Consider the following 20,810-nt stretch of genomic DNA (forward strand, 5'->3'; position numbering starts at 1 on the left):
ATATTTTAGACTGGAAATAACTGGAATAAATGAGTGAGTTTTAATTTTTTTAAGATTTTATTTATTTACTTACTTACTTACCAGAGAGAAAGTGAGCGTGAGCAGGGGAGAAGGGCAAAAAGAGAGGGAGAGGGACAAGCAGATGACTTAAGTACAAACCCCGACTAGAGGCCCGATCCCAGGACCCTGAAACCACGACCTGAGCCAAACAGATGCCTAACCAACTGAGCCACTGAGGCACACCAAAGCAGTGGATTTAAAAAAAAAAGATTTGGTGTATTTATTTGAGAGAGAGAGTGAGTGAGATTGAGCAAGAGAGTACAAGTTGGAGGAGAGGCAGAGGGAGAGAGAGAAGCAGGCTTCCCAGTAAGCAGGGAGCCCAACGTGGGCCTCAATCCCAGGACCCTGGGAATCATGGTCTGAGCTGAAAGCAGATGCTTAACTGACTGAACCGCCCAGGCGCCCTGAGTGGATTTTTAAACAGAGGAGAGAAATATGGGCAGGTTATTCATGTTGGCATTGATGGATGGGATGAATTACAGGAAGCCCAGGTTATAGATAAGGAGATTGGTTAGCTGTAATGGAAAGCAATCCAAAAATCTCTGCAGTTCAGAGCTAGATACAGAATCGGCTTTGGCTCACTTTCCCTGAGAATCATCCACTTGGAATTGTTTTACTTTAGTAACTCCTGCTACCATCACACTGGCTTTTCTGTCTTTAAGTTTTTAGCCCAGATAAAAATCCTTTCCCTTAGCTTACAGCAGCTTAAATAATCAGGAACTTCCAAAAAGTCTTAACTAAATATTAAGAAATAATCTACTAAAGCCAGCAGACTGTTCGATTCTACCTGCTGTCTTCAGATATCTTTATTAGCCCCAAAGGACTAAAACAAAATGAAGATTCCTTGCATCAATCTTTTTTCTTAGCTACTCTTTCCTAGGTAAGGAAATTCATTGAGAAATGGCCCATGCAAGCAAATATAGAGCATGTTTGTGGAAGAGAAGGAAATAATACCTAATCTTACTGAGGCGTTTTTTTAACCAAAATGCCACTGCCATTGTCCCTTGGCTAGGAGCTCCAGAAGCTTCCTGCTTCCCTAGAAGAACACAGTTCTTCATCACAGCTCCTGTCAAGAGACTAAATATCCTGTATGCTACCATGTTACATTTCTCTTTTCTACAAATGATGGATTCCCAGAACAATGCAGACAGTGTGGAATCAGGGAGAGGTTGGAGAAAGGGAAATTATTGTGAAGCTTTTTAATGATTTAGGTGTGAGGTCAGTAAAAGCAAAAGCTCCTGAACTTGACTAGTGATCATGAAAAAAGAAGAAAGAAGAGGGCAAGGGTAGATGAATGAATAGAAGCATTTCACTAGGATTTATTGGTTGATGTTCATCAACGCTTGAGTGGGTAGAGAGAGAGAACACTGGGGAGGAGGTAGACTGCCTCCAAAAGCTTTTCATTGTTCCAGGATCTGTTCCCAGAGACAACTTTCCCAGTTCTCTGCCTCAGCCAATGGAATTTTGCATTCTACTTCCTACATGAGAGCGTCTGTGAAACTTAGGCAGAAGAAAGTTTATCCTTGAGTTCTACTGACTCTTTCTCACTTCCCTCAAGCCACAAATCTGTTTTCTTATTTTTTAAATTTTTTTTAAAGATTTTATTTATTTATTTGACAGACAGAAATCATAAGTAGGCAGAGAGGCAGGCAGAGAGAGAGAGGAGGAAGCAGGCTCCCTGCTGAGCAGAGAGCCCGATGCGGGGCTTGATCCCAGGACCCTGGGATCACGACCCGAGCCGAAGGCAGCGGCTTAACCACTGAGCCACCCACGCGTCCATGGATTCACATCTGTATTGCTACTATTTTCAATAGACTTTATAAAGAAAAATATTTATAATTGGTCTAACATTAAGCAACATGTGAATATAGGTGCTTTTAATCCTTTGAATAAAGGTGCCCTAATGGCCTGGAGATTTTTGGAAGTAACTCTTACCTCAAACCATACTCACCATGGTGCTGTTTCTCTAACAAAACACAGGCTGCCTCAGTTCGGGGCGTTTGTACTTTTCCCCTCTGCCTGGAATGTTCTTCCCTCAAACATCTACATTGCTCATTCCTTCAAGCCTCTCCTGCTAGAATGTAAGCTCCACATGGATAGGGACTTTGTTTTGTTCACTGCTGTATGTCTCCAAAACCAAGGATGGTGTCTGGTCCAGTGGAAATAGATATTCATGGACCGAATGAATAAAGAATAGTTTTGCAAAGTATAGAGGAAACTGTTCCATTGGAAGAAATTGAAGCCTAGAGAAATGAATCAACTTAACGAATATAACATAGATAACATTAACAATTATTATGATTCTATTATCACTATCATTCTTTTAGTTCCATTTTTAAGAACCTGTGTTTTGATATCTATGTCAGTTCCAGTCATCACACAAAGCCACAAAATGGATATCCTGAAACATTACATAGATTGCTTAAGGTCCCTTAGCTAATGGTGGAAAAATAGCTTTCTGACAAAGTAGTGGCTTGTTATAGTTGGACAGAATCCATGCTTCCGTGCTACTTACCTGCTGGTCTGCACTCTGCCCACCTGTGTCCCTTTGCTTTCATCTACCTCATGTTCGTCTGCTGAGCAAGTGCAGAATATCATTATTATATATTTGCCTGTCATCTTTAAACTATTTTAGGGTGTGAGCTGGGGGAAGGACAGAGGGAGAGGGAGAAGGAGAGAATCTCAAGCAGACAACACAGAGCACAGAGCCCATCACGGGGCTCCATCTCATGACCCTGAGATCACAACCTGGCTGAAATCAAGAGTCAGTGACTTAACCAAATGAGCCACCCAGGCGCCCCATAGATCTTTGCCTATCATTTAAATGTATTTTAATCCTTTATGAAATGGTCATAGGAGGAATTGAGCGTGGGCTAGGATAAACTCTGAGATTCAGGCAATGTATTAGTTTCCTAGGGTGACTGTAACAAAGCACCATGGACTGGGTGGCTTTAAAAAGCAGAAATTTATTGCTTCCCAATTCTGGAGGATAGACATCTAATGTGTCAAAATCAAAGATCCTGGGATGGCCGTGCTCCCTCTGAAACTGTAGGAGAGAATCCGTCCTTGTCTCCTCCAGCATGTGATACTGGCTGTCAGCCCTCGGGGTTCCCTAGCTTGTAGCTGCATCACTGTAATCTCTGCTTTCTCCTGGTGTGTCTTTGTCTTCACGTGGCCATCATATCTGTGTGTGGGAACCGCGTTTCCCTTAGCTCACAAAGACACCACTCATATTGAATCAGGGCTCGCTCTAATTGACCTTTTCATAATTTGATTGTAGGCAAAGACCCTTTTACCACATAGGGTCAGATTCACAGATTGGGGGAGTTGGGGGGGGTTGGGACTTCAACATACCTTTGGGAGGGACACAATTGGACCCATAACAAATGGGGGGCATCAGCATGACAGGATTGCTCTTTCTGGATTTAGTACACCCGACTCTCTCAATTCAGAGACTTCCCATGGGTTTTCTCCTTTGTCTTCATTACTTTTGTGCCCACTGCTAGCTCATGTTCCAGTGTTGTGTTGGGGCCAGGTGGCCCCAGCTGATGAGAGCTACTTGTTACATTTTCAGGAGCTCATTCCCCAAAATAGCCATTATTAAAAATTAAAACATATAAATTCACAATTAAACTTAAAACAGAGGTAATACCTTCTCAAAACTGATAACTGTCCAGTTTGCTACATTTGACAATTATCAATCTATGTCTGTTAAGTTACTTACTTCTATTATATGTGTCTAGGGGAAATACAAAGTAACATTGTTCTTCTCTCTTCCTGTGTCTACGTTCAGTGACATCAACTTGGTAGCTGAAAACCAGTCACAGAGGGAGTATTTATATCACAAAAAGACATCAACACTACAAATCAGGGCTTGTTTCTCCGTGGATAACTAGTTGTTAGATACTTACCGGATATCACTGGTTAAGTCTTATTCTTCTGGGCCTCATCTTCCTTTCCACAAACTGGATCTCTGTAGCGGTCACTTAAACTCTTTCCTTCAATTATTCTCTCTCTCTTATTTCCTAGTCCCATTCCTCACAGGACTGATACTTTGTAATTGTGTGTATGGAGACACCATGTGAGAAGTTCCTAGAATGTAGAAAATCGATTCTAATGATAGAATCTGGAAATTGAATGCAGGAAGGAAAACTTGCCTGTGGCATCACAACCTCCTTGCCACGTGTTCTGCGGAGTCTTCGGGTGACCTTGGGAACAGCATCAGATGACAGTGGGCTGACTGTAGGCTTTAGAACAATAAATGCTGCCTCTGAAAAGATAGGTCAGCAGAGCGGAGTTGCTCTGGAGTACTTGAACCTAGTAATGAGGCCAGGACAGCAGAGGAGGTAGGCATTATGGCTCACTGCGAGACTACCACTGAGTATCTATATGTTGGCAGTCAAATCTTTAGTTAGGGAGAAATCCATTCCAGCCCCAGACTGAGTTACCAAGGCCCAGACTTAGAAAGCATGGCAGAACGGAAAGAGAAGGAGTCCCCTGGTGGCTCAGTCAGTTACGTGTCTGACTTAGGTTTCGGCTCAGATCCTGATCTCAGGGTTGTGGGATAGAGGCCTGCGTCTGGCTCCGTGGCACCCAGAGCAGAGTCTGCTTGTCGCTCTCCCTCTGCTCCTCCCCCTACATGTGCGCTCTCTCTCTTCCCCCCTCTAAAATAATAAATAAATAAAGCCTTTTAAAAAATGAATAGAAAGAGAAGCACTAAGGTATTAAAATCGACCTTCCATTTCCTAAGTGACCTTCCACAATCTACTTAATCTCTGCACTTTGGTTTCCTTATCCCCCAAAGGGGTTTACAAGAGAAGCCTCCTGGGATACCAGAGCCACTGCTAATGTTTAAGAAAGTTCTGTGTGGGGACGCCTGGGTGGCTCAGTTGGTTGAACAGCTGCCTTTGGCTCAGGTCATGATCTCAGCGTCCTGGGATCGAGTCCCACATTGGGCTCCTTGCTCCGCAGGGAGCCTGCTTCTCCCTCTGACTCTGCCTTCCACTCTGTCTGCCTGTGCTCACTCTCGCTCACTCTCTCTCTGACAAATAAATAAATTAAAAAAAAAAAATCAAAAAAAAAGAAAGAAAGTTCTGTGTGAATTAGTAAAGGGCTCCTGCTCTGAGCTGTTGCAGTTCCTCCAACTAGTGGCTTGGCAAAGAAGAGCATTTGTGTCAATGTACAGGTGTCTCTTCCTTGTGGCAGTCAGTCCTAGTCAGGGACAAGACTACTTGTCCTCAAGTACAGGAAGCAGACTGCACAACCATTCGTTTTGGCCCAGTGTTGATGTCAAGATTGAAGAAGGGCACGTATTAAAACCCAAGCTCTGAAACAGAAAGCGCTCATAAATGTCAATTCCCGTGTCTGAAAGTCCCTCCTCTCTTTCGTCCCTCTTTTATTTCTCCCAGGCCATTATTAAGTAGGATGTCCTTACCCTTAAAGACAGAGAGATGGGCCCCTTTGGCTCCTATAAGAGTCTCTGCTTCAGAACTGGAACTGGACAACTAAGAGTCCTATACCTTGTTCTCATGTAAGGGGACCTCCCCACACACATACCTGTGCCATTACTCCTAAAGTGTTCTTTCCTTTTAGAGGTGTCCTGAGGGAGCCCAAGTTCAAGGAGCATGAAATACAGCTACCTTTGTTAATGTGCCAATAAACCTGGTCAGTCCCAGCTGTAAAAAACAAATGAGTAAAACCTGTTTTCCCTTGTTCCTTACATTATGTCAGTACCTGGCAGTTGTTTATGTTTAAAGAGTCAACAGAAGGCAGGCAAGGGACCAGGGAACATGATAAGTGTTTAAGGGGTGTGATTTACTACTCAGCGATGCGCCAGTGATGTGCCATGAATTAAAAACAAGGAGTCTTCAGGAGAAAAGATTTCTTTAGAGATGTAATTAATTGACCTGGCTTGAGTCTCTACTTTCCCAGGGAAGTAGTTGTCAGTGAAGTGCTTTCAACACTGCCCTGGCTGTCATTATTATTCAAGTTCATGCTGCAAAGTCATCTTCACTTAGAATCCTAGCATTCGCCATGAAAAAAATTCATAGGTTAGGCTTTTGTATTGCCACATGCCTTGGGATTTATCCTCAGAATTAGGAAGCAAATGTAGCCAGCAATTAGTTTCAACATTTGTTTCCAGAAATGAATTTTCCCCCTATCTGTCAGATTTGGCTCAGGGTTCTTTTTCAATTTAATCTTTGTTAGCGGCATGAAAAACTGTTAAATGTTCAAGCATAAGCAAGTCATTACTCCATATCTAAACCCTAGAGAGCTGCTGGTTGTCATGGTAATGTGACTGCACGTGTGAAGTAGGCCTTGGCAGCCTCACATTTTCATTAAAATACCGTGCATATTTGCATGAACTCCTGCCCAGAGCATTGTTACTGGGTTCCATTCTCCCCCAGCCCCATTGTCCCATAATAGTGCCAAGGGATTTCTTATTTCAGGACCAAGCTTGCTAGGGTTTGTTGCATTTATTATTGATCTGTCTCAGAAGGAAGTTGAGCTGTATTCAAAGCTCACCATGTATGAATGGAGAGCTGACTATAGGTCTGTCTTACTCTTCCCCTGAACCATGTTTTTTTCTACTGAATGGTTTTAATTAGTTTCTTTATTTTGCCTCCCCCCATACTCCTATGTCTTCCTTCAAATATCTCCCTCTGGACTTGTAATGTTGCCATTGCTCTTGATGATGTAAGTTTCTGTTCAGTTTACCACCCCGCCTTCCCCATGACTTCTTTCCAGGACCTCCATTAGTTTGCTTTGGGATTAGGGCCATGATCATATTAATACATCCACTTGATCATTTTATTTACTCAATTGATAAATGTTTATTGCTTACTGTATGGTAGCCTAGGTGTTGGATCCCAGATATACAAGGGCAATAATTAGTTAGTAAGAGATATAATATGCCTTTGCTGCCTATCCTGTGCTTGATTGAATGGTCTGTGTATTGGGGTGCCTGGCTGGCTCAGTCAGTTGGATGTCTGCCTTCCACTTAGGTCATGATCCCGGAGTTCCAGGATCAAGTCCTAAGTCACGCTCCTGGCTCAGCGGGGAGTCTGCTTCACTCTCTGACCCTCCCCCACCTCCTACTCTCTCTCTCTCTCTCTCTTTCAAATAAAATAGAAAAAGTCTTAAAAAAAAAAAAAAGTAAATGGTCTGTATATCTTAGGCAACTACTTTCCACCAAAGGTTCCATCCAACCTGCCTGCAAAGGTTTGCAGCATACAAACTATCTGTTGAGTCCCACAGATTATCAAATAGTATGAGTTTACTTTTGTTCCCACAACATTATTTAAACATTCTTTTGTTGATCTAAAGGCTTGAATCAATACACTAGGAAGTGTCAGTGCAGTGACAGTGCGGTAATATGCAGATTATAATGGCTATTGAATATGGTGTAACACATATCAACTCCGTCTCTCTTCTTACATCCACACAGAGATACACAAAGCCTCATTCACACACACTAAAGTTAAGAAACAAGAGTCTTGATCCACAATTAAAGAACTGCATTTTCTAGAATCTCATAGACGTTCCATATGATGCTTCACTGTATTTTCATAATTGCCTCTGTTCATCCTGCTCCTTATACTTGGGAATTTCTACCAAACACCTGGAGAACACCTCATCTTGCAAAATTCTCTGCAAATATCACTTCTTATTTGAAGTGTTTTATAACGATAACAGGAAATAAAGGAGAAGAACTTACAGTGAATGTATATATATTTTTTAAATTCTGGCAGTAAATCCCAGTATGTGTGTGTGTGTACATATGTGCGTTTATAGAATGGAGGTATTGGAATGCAAAGTGCATTTATTGCCACAGATTGTGTTAATAAGAAATTTGAAAATGTGGCATTACATAATACACATAAAGCATTTCACGTGATATTACCACATAAGAGGAGAACACAAAGTTTTGCCACAAAGGCAAGATAGGAGAGTTTCAAGGATGAGCTGATTGATAGTGTGCAATACATCAGAAAACAAAGAGGATGAAATTTGGGAGAAGATTATTCTGTAATTAACTTGTAGAAAATCAAAGGTGGTCTATAAAACATGATTTAGTCTGCAAATATTTATTATTAACAGCACACACAGTAACATTGTTTTATGATGCTAAATGATAATAAAGGATATAAATAGAAAGCTATACCTGGAAAGAAATTGACAAGATGATTTCTATATAGAAGCTATTAACAATGAGGGTCCTCTCTGTGGCACAGTCAGTTAAGCATCTACTTCAGCTCAGATCATGATCCCAGGGCTCTGGGATGAAGTCAGTGGGGAGCCTGCTTCTCCCTCTGCCTGCCACTCCCCCTGCTTGTGCTCTCTCTATCTCTCTCTCAAACAAATACAATTTTTTTTTAAAAGAAACTATAATAAACAATGGATAACAGATCCATTCCTTTAAGTTTGTCCCTTCAAAGGCAGAAAATAATTACACTATATATATGAGTATAGGTAATATAGATACGGATATAGATATAGTTTTCTTGGTCTTGAAAAGTTTCCAGTTAAAAAAAACAAGCTTGGGACTTGGGATGTCTGAAAACTTTATGAGACTTTGTTTTGTTTTGTGTTTTTCTCTGTCTGATAGGCCATGATACTTTGGATGCATTCCCAGTTGGGGGTGGGTGAGTCTAGAGATAAGCTTTATGGTTTGTCCCGCTAGGTCTGCAGACTACAAACACAGCAGTAGCTTCCAGTTCATCTCATAGAAGTAAGAAAGTCTCTTCTTGGGTGCAGATAGCCTTTCACCCACTTTCTCATAAAAATACAAGATTTGGGGTAAGGTTCTTAAGGTGTTCAAATAATTCTCCCCAAGCATCTGGAAGGTGTTGCATGGAGGGGAAAAGCAGGAGAATTGGGGGAAGGTGAACAGAGAGGAGGTCTAATACCTCACTCCTTTCACTGCTCTAGAAGGAAGGCCTCACTGGGGGGTGGGGGTGGGGTTCCTAGTATGCCCTCCTCACACCCCAAATTCTTGGCCTCATCTCCCACCCTCTACTGAATTCCACCTCTTTCCATTTTTTTCTAGAACCAGTCACACTTTCCTACAAAAATACTTAGTCTCCCTATACCTCATTAAGTGTCTTGTAAAATTATCAAACTCAGAGGTTACATTTGCAAGGTTTTTTTTTTCTCTGTTCAGTTACATTTTGCTCTGTAGAAGTGTATCCATGTCCATTTGTTCATCACTCCCTGGAACAAAGACTGATAGATTCTTGGTCCCATACATAAAGGGGTGAGGAGAAATACTGGGCATCTTTTGCTACCTCCTGTGGTTGTACTCTCCCAGCCGTGATATTCAACCATGTCTGTATTTAGAATTACCTGGCAAGCTTGCAACAAGACCCATGCCTATACCCACCTTAAACCAATTAAATTAGAGCCCTTGAACATGGGTTGCGAGTATCACTTGTCTGTTTATTTTGTTTTCAAGTTGCTCTGGTAATTCTAATGCATGCCCAGTTTGATGACCACTGCCCTAGATAGTACTTCTTAATCTTCCAAGGCATGTAAGTCATCTGTAGATTCTATAAAAATGCAGTGGAACCTGAGATTGTGTCGTTATAGCAAGCCCGTAAGAGATATGGATACTGTTAGTTCTGCTATTGGTTCTACACTTTGAATAGCCAGGTTCTAGAATACTTAAAGTTAGTCACATCTCACCATTTAATTGTCATCTGAAATATGTCTCTTCCTACTCAAGCTCCAAGTGGGAAAAATTATTACTCTCCTGTGAGCAAGCCCTGGTTTTAGATCCTAAAAAATATCTATTGGAAAATAAAAAGCATCTTGCCATGTCAGAAAATTTACAACTCACTATACTTGCTCAGTACAGCTCATCCAATCTTTAAGTTCAGTTGAATAAATTAGCGTTGTTTATTGTCCACTGTGGTTCTATGGAAACATTTAGGGCATTGGGAACTCTTTTTGTGTATCCTACAGAGACAGGAACAGATCTAGTACAGTTCTGGATTAGGACTTTTGAAACTGGATTCTAGTCTCAGCTCTGCTGACTTATCCTAATGAGGTCTTTCTAAGCTTTTAATTTTTTTTGTTTCTCATGATGACATCTTTGGGAGCACAAGATGGGATCAAACCCACCCTGATAGGTCAAAGAAGCCCCTCAGAGGAGGAGAATCCATAAAACTGAGTATGAGGTAGTCACATAGAGAAGCCTGAGGACAGAATGAAAGAAGATACACAAAAGAGAGAAGACAGAGACAGTATGACAAATTCTACAAGGAGATTGGGATGGCCAGATTGGAGGTGGCATTTAGGGAAGGGATGAGACAGACATGAGGCTGGAGAGAGGAGGGCCATTTCATTAAATGATAATGTTGAACATCTGTTACACATCTACTGTCTCAGACACTTTGCTATATGCTTTATATACATTATTTCATTTAATTCTCACACAAACTCCTCAAGAGGCAGGCACTGAAAAAAAAATTAAAAAATATTATGAAGTGGCTTAGAAACCATAAGGAACTGAAAAGACTGTCACTTGACTTAGGTCCTGTAGCTAATACATGGTAGAGCCAAGTCTTTATCTCTCTTGAGTCCATGCTCAAGTCCACACTACGAGCTTGAATGGAGAGTCAGAGATGAGTTTTAAACACAGGAAAAAGATACCCCCCCCCCCCCCCATTTCAGAGAGATTGTCCCAACCACATGATTGGACAGGGCAAAAATGGAGGCTTGGAGACCAATTAGGATTCCTCCTCTGAGTTGTTACAGTCTCATGGGTTTATCAACATCGTTTGAGAACTGAGAATATGTCTTATTTTTCTTTGGGTTATCAATACCTAACACAGTTTGGGGAATATAGTAGATATTTATTGAGGGACTAAATGACTACTATTTGAATTATGTAAAAGAGAAATTATGAACACCTAAACTAAGGCAGTGGCAGTGGGGTTAGAGGTGGAATGGAGTAGAACACTAGATGAATACATTTCTGCCAGGCAAATAAATTAATGTTACTTTTAACGCCAAAACGTTTGAAATTCAGAGGGCTTTTCTAATATTGTTAATTCAAAGGATACACTCAAATGGTGGATATATCACACACCACTGGAGGATGAAAAAGGAAGTAATGAGGGTAATGAGCCATGAGCACTGTTGGAAATCATGCCATGCAGGCAGCCTCATCCTCTGGATTGAACAGGGAGGATGGCTGTAGATTAGGAAATGTGATGTAAAGCTCTGATTTTCAAGTCAAAAGATTGCTTTCAGGGGTGCCTTGGTGGCTCAGTTGGTTAAGCTTCCAGCTCTTGATTTCAGCTCAGGTCATGATCTCAGGGTTAAGGGATAGCCCAATGTCAGGCTCTATGTTCAGGAGCGTGGAGTCTGCCTAAGATTCTCTATCTCTTTGTCCCTCCTCCACCTCTCTCTCTCTCTCTCTCTCAAATAAAAAAAAAAATTTTTAAAAAAGGTTGTTTTCAGGACTCTGTTTTGCAGGAGAAGGGATGGAACATCAGTTAAATCAGAGCCTCTTACTTTTCATTATGACAACAGAGTAATGGTGCAGGGAAGAAACGAAATGAGAATGAGAACAGCCCTTTTAAAACAATATTTTTGTTCTCCAAATTTCAGTATTGATTAGACTGTTTTTAGTGCAAGAGCAGCAATGCATCAATCATACTTATAATTGAGTTTTAACGTGAATCTGGTGACTTATCATCATCTGTAAATTTCCCTATTATGAAAATATTAATACTGATATTGGAGATTATTAACACTTAATGTTATATTATATTATAAAATATGTAATATAAAACCCCCTAGAAAATTATTTACACATTTGTATATTTTAAATTTTCTGTAATGAATATATATAGGTTTTATCATTGGCAAATAGCTGAAATTGTTGTTTTTCATGACTCTGAAAGTATATTGGCCAATGATTTTTATTTAGGAGTTAGGAATGAGAAGAGGTTCATAAATTTAAAATGAGAAAAATCATTTTTAGTGCTTTAATAGATGGAAGGCCAAATTTAGACTCTGAACACAATTTTTCAAAGGTTTCTACTGGAAAAGAGCAGCCTTGCTGCCACAAAACTGGTCCAAGCAAGAAGATATACACAGAACTAAATGTCCAGCACCTGCTATGGATGACCTTTTGCTGAACAATCATTGGAAGAGCATTTGTTCTGCAATAACTGTCATGTACAGACAGAAGCAGGGTAAAATGAAAGTTGTTTCAGTTTCCTTCTATTCAACTTAGAGACTATAATAGCAAGAACACAAACTACTAGCTAATCTAAATATGTAAGTTCCTGAGACTTCGCTAAATTTTGTTTGTTACTCAGAATACACCAAGCATTTGGATAAGGTGATGCTGTTAACAAATCTGGATATTTCAGTAAATTGAGTGATTGGGCGGGGTCACAGAATGGACATTTTCTTTTTTGGCAAGTTTCAGAGCATCATAGAATGCTGTGAGCTAAAAGAGAATTTAAGGAGAGTGTGGCTTTTTTTTTTTTACTATATATTTTTTAAATTAACATATAAGGTATTATTTGTTTCAGGGGTACAGGTCTCTGATTCATCAGTCTTATATAATACCCAGTGCACATTACAATACATACCCTCCCCAGTGTCCATCATCTAGTTATCTCATTCTACCACCCCCCCCTCCAGCAACTCTCAATTTGTTTCCTAAGATTAAGAGTCTCTTATGGTTTGTCTCCCTCTCTGGTTTTGTCTTGTTTCACTTTTCCCTCCCTTCCTCTTTGATCCTCTGTCTTGTTTTTTAAATTCCTCCTGTCAGTGAGATATGATAATTATCTTTCTCTGATTGACTTACTTCACTCAGCATAATACCCTCTAGTTCCATCCACTTGTTCTGAATGGCGAGATTTCTTTTTTTTTTTTTTTGATGGCGAGTAGTATTCCATTGTATATATGTAACACATCTTTATCCATTCACGTCTCCATTGATGGACATCTGGGCTCTTTCCATAGTTTGTCTATTGTGGTCATTGCTGCTATAAACATTAAAGTGCAGGTGCCCCTTCAGATCACTACATTTATACCTTTGGGGTAAATACCCAGTAGTACAATTGCTGGGTCATACATTAGCTCTACGTTCAACCTTTTGAGGAACCTCCATACTGTTATCTAGAGTGGCTACACCAGCTTGCATTCCCACCAACAGTGTAGGAGGGTTCCTCTTTCTCCACATCTTCACCAACATCTGTCATTTCCTAATTTGTTAATTTTAGCCCTACTGACTGGTGTGAGGTGGTATCTCACTGTGATTTTGATTTGTATTTCCCTGATGCCAAGTGATGTGGAGCACTTTGTCATGTGTCTGTTGGCCATCTGGATGTCTTCTTTGCAGAAATGTCTGTTCATGTCTACTGCCCATTGCTTGATTGGATTCTTTGTTCTTTGGGTGTTGAGTTTGATAAATTCTTTCTAGACTTTGGGTACTAGCCCTTTATCTGGTGTGTCGTTTGCAAATATCTTTGGAGAGTGTGACTTTGAAAAAAAGTAGGTATGAATTCAAATTCAGGTTCTACGTCTTTCTAGCTGGATGCATGAAGGCAAGTTACTGGACCACTCTCAGCCCTGTTGCCTTTACTGCAAAACCGGGGTAGTTTTTACATAGCTAGGTACACTGTTGTAAGGATTAAGAAAGACTGTGTAAGTAGAGCATTATCTTTTCTTAAATTTCTTGGTGTCCAATAATATACATGTCTTCAATGCAAGAATACCAGACAAATGGCCAACTAGACTCTGATTTTTTTGAGTATGGTATTTTGCAAAGTTACCTATCCCACTGTTGAACACTCCTTCTACTTTATAACTTCTCTTTGGTCATTTTGTTGAAGTGTTCTGACCCTCTGACTGACCCACCTGTGTTTAGTTCTGCATTTGTCTGATTTTGCATTTAATAAACTGCTTTAATTCTACAGTGGAGGAGGCAAAAGCCAAAACGTGTTAGTCTTTGCCCTCACAGTTTATAATCCTGGTGACAAGACCAGGCAATAAATAATTACATAAAATGGAACCAGAGATCAGGAAGATGTAAACTAAGCTAATGACAAATATTTGTTGAAATGCATTGAGATCAATTCAATCAAATCATTGCCCATACCTGGGCCTGAAATTCTAGGAACATAATCCTTAATATTATGTGAGTCTTCAGTATAAAGAAAATGGTCCTTATTAGATTTTTTTTTATTTTCAAAATAATAAATTTATATATTTAGAAAATGAAAAACAGAATTACAAAATAGAAAAAAATATGTTCCTCTTCTCCTTGCCAGCTTCACTTTCTGGACATGATTACTTTGAATCCTTTCTACTTTTATATCTCCTAGTGGTCACCTCCATTATTATCAGCAAAATATTTATAATTTTATTGCTTGATCAATTAAATTCAAATAGCATCTATTTACTTAGCATAATGAAAAATGAGATGTTAACTGACTCACTATTTGCCATTCTACATTTGACAGTTTTTGATGATTCTATTACTACATATCATTTCTTAAATATTTACATCAATTTATGAAGTGTACCAAACTCTACTTCTTTTTTCATTTTTTTTCTCCCCAACTTTATTGAGGTAAGATTGACAAATATAAATAGTACATATTTAAGGTGTGTGGGCTAATGTTTTGATACACACTTACATCGTGAAATCATCACCACAATCAAACTAACATATCCATCACCATACATGGCTACTATGTTCTTATCTTTTCTTCTGTTTTTTTCTTTCTTTTTTTTTTTAAGATTTTATTTATTTATTTGACAGAGAGAGATCACAAGCAGGCAGAGGCAGGCAGAGAGAGAGAGGAGGAAGCAGGATCCCCGCTGGGCAGAGAGCCCTATACGGGACTCGATCCCAGGACCCTGAGATCATGACCCGAGCCGAAGGCAGCAGCTCAACCCACTGAGCCACCCAGGTGCCCCTGTTTTTTTCTTTTTTTTCCCCTTCTTTCTTTCTATGGTGAGAACACTTAAGATTTACCCTTTTAGCAAATTTCATGCATGTGATAACAGCTGAAGGAGACTAACAACATGGACTCCATCTTTGGCCCTCTATCTTGTTCATGTCTGCCCAGTGACCTTCCCAGGGCTTAGAGTTCCAGATCCTGTGGAGGGTAATGTATGCCCAGACAGGAATGTGGGAAGGCTGATCTTAGTTACAGTGGCACACAGAAGGCTCCACTTTAGGAAACTCGTAGAGATCTTTTGGCGCACAGCTGTACCACTTTAGATAACTTCCCTGTGACCTCATCACCATGTCCCTCACTCCATGAGAGCTGGCGATTAAGTTTGGAGCTGGGTGCAGAATGGCTGCTCACAGCCTGGATCCCCACTCTGCCTGATCTCTCCCCATCAGTAAGTTACCCTGAATTAAACACTGTATAAATGGTATGGAGTGCTTGCTTTGTTTTGGGTCTTAAAGTACCTTCTCAGTAGGAGGATATGTTACTGACCCTCCTGCAACATCTAAGAGCAGTATTGTTAAGTATAGTTTCATTGCTGTGTATTAGATCTTTAATCTCTAGATCACTTTGAGCAGTATGAACATTTTAATATATTAATTCTTCCAATTCATGAATACAGGTGTCTTTTTAATTACCTATGTCTGCTTTAATTTCCTTCATCAGTGTTTTATAATTTTAAATAATACAAATATACAAGTCTTTCACCTCTTTGGTTTATTCCTAAGTATTTATTCCTTTGGTTGCTACTGTGAATGAGATTGTTTTCTTAATTTTCTTTTTTGATAGTTTGTTGTTTGTGCATAGAAACATGACTAAGGGGTGGCTCAGTCGGTTAAGCGTCTGCCTGCAGTTTGGGTAATGATCCTAGGGTCCTGGCTTGAGCCCCACATTGGGCTCCCTGCCCAGCCCAAGCCTGCTTCTCCCTCTCCCACACCCCCTGCTTGTGCTCGCTCGCTCTCTGTCAAATAAAAAAAAATAAAATCTTTAAAAAAAATGACTGATTTTTGTATATTGATTTTGGATTTTGCAACTTTACTGAATTTGTTTCTCCTTTAAAAAAAAAAGATATTATTTATCTATTTGAGTGAAAGAGAGAATAAGAGAGTGAGCACAAGCTGGGGGAGGAACTAAAGGAGAGGGAGAAGCAGACTCAATGCTGAGCAGGGACCCCAGCGCAAGGCTCCATTCCAGGACCTTGGGATCATGACCTGTGCCAAAGGCAGACATTAAACAGACTGTGCTTCCCAGGCACCCCTGTTTCTTATTTCTAAAGGTTTGTTTGGGTTTTTTTGGTTAAGTCTTTAGAGTTTCTATACAAATGATCAATTATCTGCAAACAGAGGTAATTTTACTTCATACTGATATGGTTGCCTTTTATTACTGTTTCTTGTCTAGTTGCTCTGGTTAGGGCTTCCAGAACTGGGTATCTTTGCCTTATTTCACATCTTAGAGGGAAAGCTTTCAGTCTTTCACAGTTGAATATGATGTTCACTCTGAGTTGTTCATATATGGCCTGTATTGTGGTGAGACAATTTCCTTCTACAGCTACCTTATTAAGGGTTATTGTAAAGAAAAGATGTTAAATTTTGTCAAATGCTTTTTTGCACTTATAATCATGAGGGCATTTTTTTCTTCCATTGTGTTAATGTGGTGTATCACATCAATTGATTGACATATGTTGAACCATTCTTGCTTCCCAGGAAAAATTCTACTTGGTCATTATTGTGGTCAACTTTATTTGTCAACTTAACTGGTCTCAGAGATGTCCTATAGCTGGTAAAATGTTATTTTTGGGTGCATCTGTGAGGGCATTTCTGGGAGAGATTAGCATTTAAATTGGTAGACTGAATAAAGATCTCCCTCAAGATCTTTATCATTTAATTTGTTGAAGGCCTTAGTAGAACAAAAAGGTGGAGAAAGAGTGAATTTGCTCCTTTTGCTTGAGCTAGGACATCCATTTTTATCTTGCTATTGCACATTGGCCCTCCTAGTTTTGGGGCCTATAGACTTGATCTAGAATTCACAACACCAGCTCTCCTAGTTCTCAGGCCTTTAGACTTGAACTGTATTACATAACAGCTTTCCTGATTCTCCAGCTTGCAAATAACAAATTGTGGGTCCTCTTGGTCCCTATAGTTACATGTGCCAATTCCTATAATCTCCTCTCATACAGATATATGTCATATTGGCTTCTTTCTCTGGAAAACTCTGATTAAATGGTGCCTGGGTGGCTCAGTCAGTTAAGCATCTGCCTTTGGCTCATATCATGATCCCAAGGTTGTGAGATCAAGCCTCATATCAGGATCTCTGCTCAGAGGGGAGCATGCTTCTCCCTCTGCTGCCCCCGCCCCCATGATTGTGCTCTCTCTCTCTCTCCCCCACCACCATGTTCTCTAATAAATAAATAAAATCTTAAAAAGAAACTCTGATTAATAGTCAGAGTATTTGATCCTTTTAATGCACTGTTGAATTTGGTTTACTAGTATATTATTAAATTTTATCTTTCTTTTCCTATCAATTTTATTTATTTAAAAGATTTTATTTATTTATTTGACAGAGAGAGAGAGACAGCAAGAGAGAGAACACAAGCAGGGGGAGTGGGAGAGGGAGAAGCAGGCTTCCTGCTGAGCAGGAAGCCTGATGTAGGGCTTGATCCCAGGACCCTGGGACCATGACCTAAGCCACCCAGGTGCCCCTTTTCTTATCAGTTTGAGACAGTATTTCTCAACTTCCTATTGCATAAGATGAAGATATTAGCATGTTTATAATTCTGTCTTTTTTTTTTTTTTTTTTTTTTGTTCTCCCTTCTCAAAACCTCTGCCAGAAATACATATTGTTTTCCACTTGGGGGGGAGTGTTAAAATATTTGTAAAGTAGTTGGCCCAAGGAAGCTACCACAGGATGGAGACTTAATAGAGATTTAGGTCAGAGCTAGGGATGAAAAATACAAACAACTGGCCTCTTCTATGTCCTATGTGCTTGGACACACACTCAACTTCCAGGATAAAAACTAATCTTAAAATGGAAGAATCATTATGCATGACAGATGTTTTTCTTCAATTTTGATAGTGTATGTAGATATCTATAAGTAACATTATTGCATCTAAAAATGGGCAGTTGGGTCTCAAGGGGACTCTATACTTACAATGCAATTTGCTTATGATAAACCGGAGGAGAAAAAAAGGAAATATACATGTTTCTAGTATAATTTCTTAAATAGAATATATGTAAGGGTGTTTATAAGCATTGTATAATAATTCGGGGGATATTTTTTCCCTGCAAATATGAGTATGCTTTTTAAATTAAAACATCTTATTATACATTTTAATGCCCCATATGAAAAAATCAAATAATATATTCAGTAGGTCATAATGTTTGCATAACATCTTTAGAACATTATGAAAATAAAGCAATTCCCAGTTTTGACTAAGGACATTGGCTGACATTTTACTTCCAACATGTTACATTCTGTTTTTATATTTTTAAACAATGGCAAAAATTCAGAATAGGAGAAGCCAAGCTGCTTTTGTTGGCTCTGGATATGCCTTGCTTTTGTGAGTTTCAGCCAAATATTTGACACCAGTTCAGCTGACTTTTTGATTGTTAATTTCAGAAATGGGCATAATCCCACTTATGTAGTTCAGATGTACTTCTCTAAGTTCTCCAAGAACCATGTCATTATTTTCAAAATGAAGATTCACATAACACAATCTTCTAGTTAGAAATGATTACAATATGGAAGAAGAAGCAAGGTTTTAAGTCAGGCAGTCTAGATTTGAGTTCTGACTTCCTAACTTTTAAATCTTAGGCAATTAACTTGAGCTCTCCAATCTCATTTCTTTGAGTGAAAATAAAGATGGTAATACTCATCCTATGTTAGCCATAGGATCTAGCAAATCATTGTCATAACCATAATAGGTCATAATCAGAATAATGAGAGGAGGAAGGGCAGTGGCAGTTATGGAAGGAGTGATAATAGTAGTAACAGTGCTAATAGAAAGTAGAAGTCTTGTGAATAATGTTTACAGTAACATTTACTGAATTGTTTTTGATGTATCAGCTAGTATCTGAAGTAGTAGAATGTCTAAATCGATTACAACCTTGCAACAAACTTACAGCCCTAGATCTTTAGATCTGAGCGGGAGTGGACAAAGGAGGCAAGAGAAAGATATTGCATATTATTATGACATGACCCAGGTAGAGAAGGAGCAGATCGCGAAAGACTGCTGAGAACTTTGGACGTTAGTGAGTGAAGTGACAGTGACAAAGAGGAGACTTAAGATGCCTAGAAAGAGCCCCAGGAGCAGCTTGATGGCAGGATTTGGTAAAGTTTTCTAGAAGAGGAAGTTCAGGTCTGAACTGAGAGACTGTGGGCTGTTCCTTCTCACTTAGGTTTTCTATCTTTGGAAATTTTTGTCTTCCTCCATAGCTGAAATAAATATGATCTTTTTTATATTGATTTTTCAGTGGTGTCTTTGGAAAAAAATTCATTTGTAATATATTATGATACAGTATTGCTAAGATTAAATTTTTATGGTTGTCATCTAGTTTCTCAACAGTTTTCATTAAAATTTGTTAATTTAGGGGCACCTGGGTGGCTCAGTGGGTTAAAGCCTCTGCCTTCTTCGGCTCAGGTCATGATCCCAGGGGCCTGGGATTGAGCCCCACATCAGGCTCTCTGCTCAGCGGGGAGCCTGCTTCCTCCTCTCTCTGCCTGCCTCTCTGCCTACTTGTGATCTCTGTCTGTTAAATAAACAAATAAAATCTTGAAAAAAATTTTGTTAATTTAGATCTCTTTAAATATCATAATAAAATAAAAATAAGTAAATATGCTGTTTAGTTAAAACTTTTTTTAAGTTCTATCTTATTCATCTCTGTATCCTCAGATATTATTGGCACAGTACCAACTGCTGGAAGATGAGAGAGGAAAAAAAAGAAGAAAGAAGGAAACAGTGATCATGATAATAAATTTCATTAAGCATCTGATGAATGTTTGTGCAATAGCATTTGGTGGTTTGTTGTTATTCAGGTCCTTTTTGAGGGAGAAAGAAATACTACTTCTTACAGTTTTAGTGATAAACTGATGGTATTTATTAGACAATTACTTGGTCTTGGCTGCCCTTGAAATGAGTAAAAAAAGTCACTTGGAAAAGTCTCTTATGTATCTCCTAACTCAAGCATTTAACCTAAGGCAGTTAAAGAGCAAATAGTCAAATAACTAAAAACCACAAGTGGGGTAGAATAATTAGTTACAATAAAATTGAAGAAAAAATTCTATGATCATAATTCTGTTCATAATGTCTGTATTCATAAAAAATGGCTAGAGAAGGAAAACAGTAGAAAAATGCTAACATTTCTTGTTGAGGGCTGAGATTGAATATTTTTTCATTTGTCTCTTCCCTGAAGTGTGTTTATATTACTTTGATAAAGAAAAAATGTAACAAAAGAAAAATAAATTTCTAAGACTGCAAAGATAGATCAAGCCTTTGCAAAGAGGCTCTGTTTTAAAACACTTGCCAGTTTTATAAAATTGGACTCCAGAGTCAAAGCATTCAAGTTAGGAAGGAGTTAAAATCCAAGAACTTCCTTAGCTTCTCTGACAGAATTGATAGTTATCATCCACTCCTGTGAGTATTATCATATGTAAATAGCCCTATGTGCAGAATATACTGAGAGACTAGATGGTAAAACAAAAAGAACAGAAACATAGTGTAAATAAAAATCTAGTAAGGACAACCAACCTGGCCAAAACACCAAGTC

At 39.2% G+C, this 20,810-nt stretch overlaps 1 long non-coding RNA gene across 1 annotated transcript in view; it reads left to right on the forward strand.

Annotated features, from left to right (window-relative positions):
• Nucleotides 1-19,976, forward strand: part of LOC116599244 — a 56,280-nt gene extending 36,304 nt beyond the window's left edge. Inside the window, exon 3 of the long non-coding RNA XR_004289294.1 lies at nt 19,937-19,976. This is a non-coding gene — a long non-coding RNA (uncharacterized LOC116599244). The remainder of the gene's footprint in view (nt 1-19,936) is intronic.
• The last annotated feature ends 834 nt before the right edge of the window (nt 19,977-20,810 follow it).

This window comes from Mustela erminea, chromosome 9 (genome assembly GCF_009829155.1).
Source record: "Mustela erminea isolate mMusErm1 chromosome 9, mMusErm1.Pri, whole genome shotgun sequence".
In the NCBI taxonomy this organism is placed as follows: Eukaryota; Metazoa; Chordata; class Mammalia; order Carnivora; family Mustelidae; genus Mustela; species Mustela erminea.